We start from the raw sequence: 6,000 nt of genomic DNA, 5'->3' as shown, positions 1-6,000 counted from the left end.
CCGGAAACAACTTTCTTTCGAATATTTCTTCTGGGGCTGACGTATTGGCTTGATTCCTAATAACTTTTCAATTTTTCTTGTGTTTTCTGTGGGTCTCCTTTAGAAATTGCTATGCAAATGCGCGACCCGATAACGCTCAGGAAAGTCTGGAAGCAACGAAGTTATTCGATGCAGGCTTTTGATTGGCTGCCGAGTATGCAAATTGCCAAACGAACCGAAATTCCCAAACCAAACGAAGATTTCGAAATCGGAATAAAGCAAACGTTTGATTTGAAAAATAAAAAAAATTAAAACAAAAGATTTTATTTTTTCTTGTAAAAGTTGTTGGGAACCTCCTGCGTAGGTTCAAATCCAGCTCCAGACTTCCTGTGCAGAGTTTGTATGTTCTCCCCGTGCTTGCGTGGGTTTCCTCTGGGCACTCCGGTTTCCTCCCACATTCCAAAGACATGCATTTCAGGTGGATTGGCCGGTCCAAATTGTCCCTAGGTGTGAATGAGCGAGTGAGTTATCTGTCCCCGTGTGCCCTGCGATTGGCTGGCAACCAGTTCAGGGTGTCCCCTGCCCACTGCTCGATGATTGCTGGGATGGGCTCCAGCACCCCCGCGACTCTACTGAGGATAAGCGGTGCAGCTAATGAGATGAGGTATATATATATATATATATATATATATATATATATATATATATATATATATATATATATATATATATACTGGACTGTCTCAGAAAATTAGAATATTGTGATAAAGTTCTTTATTTTCTGTAATGCAATTAAAAAAACAAAAATGTCATACATTCTGGATTCATTACACATCAACTGAACTATTTCAAGCCTTTTATTATTTTAATATTGCTGGATTTGGCTTACAGCTTAAGAAAACTCAAAAATCCTATCTCAAAATATTAGAATATCATGAAAAAGTATACAAGTAGGCTATTCAACTAATCACCTGAATCATCTAATTAACTCGAAACACCTTGCGAGGTTTCCTGAGCCTTAAAAACACTCAGCTTGGTTCAGTAAACTAAATCACAAGTATGGGGAAGACTGCTGATCTGACTGCTGTCCAGAGGACCATCATTGATACCCTCCATCAGGAGGGTAAGACACAAAAAGAAATTTCTCAAAGAGCAGGCTGTTCACAGAGTGCAGTTTCAAAGCATATCCACAAAAAGTCTGTTGGAAGGGAAAAATGTGGCCGGAAACGCTGCACAACCAAGAGAGATGACCGCAGCCTTAACAAAATTGTGAAGAAGAGCCGCTTCCAGAATTTGGGGGAGCTTCAAAGACAGTGGGCTGAAGCTGGAGTCCAGGTATCAAAAGCCACAGTTCACAGACGTGTCCGGGAAATGGGCTACAATAGCCGTATTCCCATGGTCAAGCCACTTCTGAACTCAAGACAACGGAAGAAGCGTCTGACTTGGGCTATGGAGAAGAAGCACTGGACAGTTGCAGAGTGGTCCAAAGTCCTCTTTTCAGACGAAAGCAAGTTTTGCATTTCATTTGGAAGTCAAGGCGCCAGAGTCTGGAGAAAGGCTGGAGAAGAGCAAAATCCAAGTTGCTTGAAATCCAGTGTGAAGTTCCCACAGTCAGCAATGGTTTGGGGAGCCATGTCAGCTGCTGGTGTTGGTCCACTGTGTTTCATCAAGTCCAGAGTAAATGCAATTCTGTACCAAGAGATTTTAGAGCACTACATGCTTCCATCTGCTGAAAAGCTCTATGGAGATGAGGATTTCATCTTCCAGCATGATCTGGCACCTGCCCACAGTTCCAAAACCACCAGTAACTGGTGCACTGACCATGGCATCACTGTCCTTGATTGGCCTGCTAATTCCCCTGACCTGAACCCCATCGAGAATTTGTGGGGTATAGTTAAGAAGAAGATGAAAGACACCAGACCTACAAATACAAATGAGCTGAAGGCCGCTATCGAAGCATCCTGGGCATCAATAACACCTCAGCAATGCCACAGGCTGATTGCCTCCATGCCACGCCGGATTGATGCAGTAATCCGTGCAAAAGGATTCCCAACCAAGTACTGAGTGCATCAATGGACATTTTCAAATGTTTGATTTAATTTTGCTGTTATAAAATTATTTTTTTACTTGGTCTGAGGAAGTATTCTAAAATTTTGAGATAGGATTTTTGAGTTTTTTTCAGCTGTAAGCCAAAATCAGCAATATTCAAATAATAAAAGGCTTGAAATAGTTCAGTTGATGTGTAATGAATCCAGAATGTATGACATTTTTGTTTTTTTAATTGCATTACAGAAAATAAAGAACTTTATCACAATATTGTAATTTAATGAGACAGTCCAGTATATATATACACACACACACCATAAATATTACACACTGTCCCTTTTACAACTTTTAGTTTTCCATATGGACCATTAAACTCATCAAACATAGCCATGTCTTGCAGTGTTTATGATCATATGGGGGCTTAACCGGAGGGCACAAATGGCTAGTCTTAACCGGCTTGACCTGAATGACAGGAAATGTGGGATGAACGTACATCCCTTAGGAAGATATAGGCGGACTGCTAGAGCAGTGTTTTTCATCCTTTTTTGGGCCATGGCATGTTTTTTACATTGGAAGCATTTTGCGGCACACCACTAACCAAAATGTTATGACATGACACTGAATATTATGTTTAATTACAATATAATTTATAATACCCCCAGTTTTTACATTACAGACACCTGACAATGACATATTTACAGAAAATGATTCATAAATGTTTAAAAAATTCTAAATTTTAAAAAGTGATTAGATCATTTCTCACGGCACACCTGACGATCTCTCAAGGCATACTAGTGTGTCGCGGCACGGTGGTTGGAAATCACTGTGCTAGAGGATTGATGACTTTGAAAAAAGAAAAAGGACCAACAAACCTGGGTGGAAGCTTGCGGGATTCCACCCTGAGCGCCAGGTTCTGTGTGGACAGCCACATATTTTGCCTTGTAAAATATCAAGGGCCAGCCGAACATTTATCAGCCGACCTTTTGTAAATGGACACCTGCCGCAGAAGATGCCTCCGCGCTCACTCCCAGGTTCTCCGCACCTCTGAACCAGCCTAAAAGCAGACGTAACAAGAACTGGGTCAGAATATCGCAGAAAGAGAGAAAATGGGCGACCAAACACGACGTGATAGGGTGGCATACCGAAGGGAGTGTGACGTGTTCTATCTCCACCCATATTAAGTCGGCGGGTCTGACACATCACCCTACAAACAGCATCCCCGCTGTAAAATATAGTGGTGGCACTGGAGACCGCTAATTTTTTGTCATGAGTTTCAGACACTGCTTACATGAAAAGTGTGTATTAGTCAAAACAATTATATAAATCCTAATTTGCGCGTGTTTGTATATGGCTTATCCAAAACGAGTAAACCCATTTTTGTGAAATTTACACAGTGGTGTTGTGGGCCTCTGTGAGTGTATTTAGCTGGGTTTTGTGTCAAGGCACTCCAATGAATACCAACAAAATCAATAATCATCTCACATCTCACTTTCGTCTACAAGCAGCTCTGGAGCTACCTGCAGTCATGCTGCTCTTTGGCACTCCCTAGTGGCCCCCTGGCAATTTTTCAACAAACCACAATCCCAACAAGCTTGCTCAAGTAGAATGCTCAGCAACGTCAATCCCGGCGACACCAAATGTTATTCTATTATGCTTGTTTCACATAAGATGAGCCTCATCTACAAAGGAACTGGCATCTCTGTCTGATATCTTGCTGCTACAGGTACCAAAAATCCCAAAAAGGCTGGGCAAAAAATATGAGATGTAAAATGGTGCATTTTGGTCACTTTGAGTCTCCATTGTTTCATCAACACTAACAATCCTCCCAGTCTCTGCTATGGAAAAGCAACAACAGTGCTTTTGTTGCTTGCTGTCAATGCTGCCACCACTATATTTTACAGTGGGGATGCTGTTTGTAGGGTGATGAATGAAATGAAATGAAATGTTTATTGAAGGTATTGTTGGATACATTAATCAAAACATGACACAAAAAAAAAACTAATGCTGAGAGTGAGCATGGCCAAATATGGTCACCTTACGCCCCCTCCCCTAAGAAAATTTGACAGATCTATTTCTGCCAACCTTTGCTTAAAGGTTTGCACTGTATTCGCACTAATAACCCGGTCAGGCAAAAAATTCCAAATGTGCAATGTTTCTTTTAGGCCAAACATAACGCTTTGTATTTAGCCCAAAAAGTTCAATTTTTGGTCTCATCTGACCAAAACACGTTGTTCCATATGTTATTTGTGTCCCCAATGTAGCTTCTTGCAAATAACATAAGACTTTTTGGGGTAGGTTTGCCGTGGTTTTATGCCCTCTCCATTATGATATTAGTGATATTAGAGTCCAGAAGCACAAAGGTATTCAATGCAGACTTCTGATTGTCTGCCGACTATGCAAATTGCCTAAAGAACCGAAAATTTCCAAACCGAACGAATATTTTAAAAACCGAAAAAAATAAAATATGAAAAAATATGTATTTTTTTCCTTTCTTGAAAAAGTTGTCGCCCACTCTGGCAGAGACGTTGTTTGTGTTGTACGCCCGACGTAAAAGATGCACGCCCCGGGCGTCCGCGCAAGCATTTTTTCACACACTTCTTCAAGTATATTATACATCATTATACATTATATCATTGTACATCATCATCATACATCAAAAATAATTCTTTGACAACATTTTGAAAAAGTGGGGTTACATTTTAAATATTTCTTCTTGGATAAAAAATGTGGCCGAACATAAAATAGTATTTATTGATCTTTCATTGTTCTCCTTGATTTTTAACTAGTAGGAGACACTAAATAATACACATCGTCTCTTTAACAGTATAACAAATAAATAAATATTTCTACTAGAATAATTTATTGTCACATGCCAAATGCACAAGGAAAGGTTTCAATGTAACAAAAACACAAATATTACAATGGCAACATGACGATTATACCATCCATTGCACAATATTTTCAAAGTGCAAATAGTCTAAACAATACAACTTGAAACTTGAAAGGCGTGAAAACATCGACCCAAGGACAATCGCAACTATCTGATGCAAGTACTTCCTGAGTTTTAATAATATAGAGATTTGGATCAGTCCGCCAACACCTACCTCTGAGCACTTGCGCTCAAAATGTCTGTGTACGCCAATCGTGAAAACCATGTTCAATTCATTTTGGTTGGGTCGGTACGTTGGGAATAGTGATTATACCAATGACTCACAAACAGCCAGTAACTGGGTACAAATATTTGGCAGTTGGGGCCGTTTTAATTTTGAGGATCATTAGCATGTTGTTGAGACTTTGCCATATGCCAGATGGCACAGACTGCTTGTTAGGCATGGTAGAAAGAAAGATGGCAATCAAAAATAGCAATTCAAAAAAAAAATTGATTTGTCATATCCAACTAACACTTGACCAATGAGCTGATGATAAGTTTAAAGTTTAGTCGACACTCAAAAGAGTGAAGACATGAACACATTTTGAACTTGCAAGGAGAAAAAGAGAGCGCTCAAACTTCAGATATCTCCAGGAAAGAGTCAGAAAAGACTCTAGCCACCTCCCCACTAGGGGGACATGTATATATATATATATATATATATATATATATATATATATATATATATATATATATATATATATATATATATATATATATATATATATATATATATAGTGCATCCGGAAAGTATTCACAGTGCTTCACTTTTTCCACATTTTGTTATGTTACAGCCTCATTCCAAATTGTATTAATTTAATCTCTTATCTCAAAATTTTACACAAAATACTCCATTATGACGATGTGAAAAAGTTTTTTTAAAGTTTTTTTGAATTTATTAAAAATAAAAAACTAAGAAATCACATTTACATAAGTATTCGCAGCATTGCTTAATACTTTGTTGATCCACCTTTGGCAGCAAATACAGCCTTAAGCAATAAGTCTTTTTGAATATGATCCCACAAGTTTAGCACACCTATCTTTAG

General features: G+C 38.8%; 1 protein-coding gene across 1 annotated transcript in view; it reads right to left on the bottom strand.

Annotated features, from left to right (window-relative positions):
• Positions 1 to 2,831: 2,831 nt before the first annotated feature.
• mbd2 (methyl-CpG binding domain protein 2) overlaps positions 2,832 to 6,000 on the bottom strand; it is a 71,242-nt gene continuing 68,073 nt past the window's right edge. Inside the window, exon 7 of the mRNA XM_088355607.1 lies at positions 2,832 to 3,079. The gene's annotated coding sequence lies outside the window, so the exon portion shown is untranslated. The remainder of the gene's footprint in view (positions 3,080 to 6,000) is intronic.

This window comes from Urocampus carinirostris, chromosome 16 (genome assembly GCF_059441175.1).
Source record: "Urocampus carinirostris isolate Australia breed hairy pipefish chromosome 16, RoL_Ucar_1.0, whole genome shotgun sequence".
NCBI classification, from domain to species: domain Eukaryota; kingdom Metazoa; phylum Chordata; class Actinopteri; order Syngnathiformes; family Syngnathidae; genus Urocampus; species Urocampus carinirostris.
This window is presented reverse-complemented; position numbering and strand designations above follow the sequence as displayed.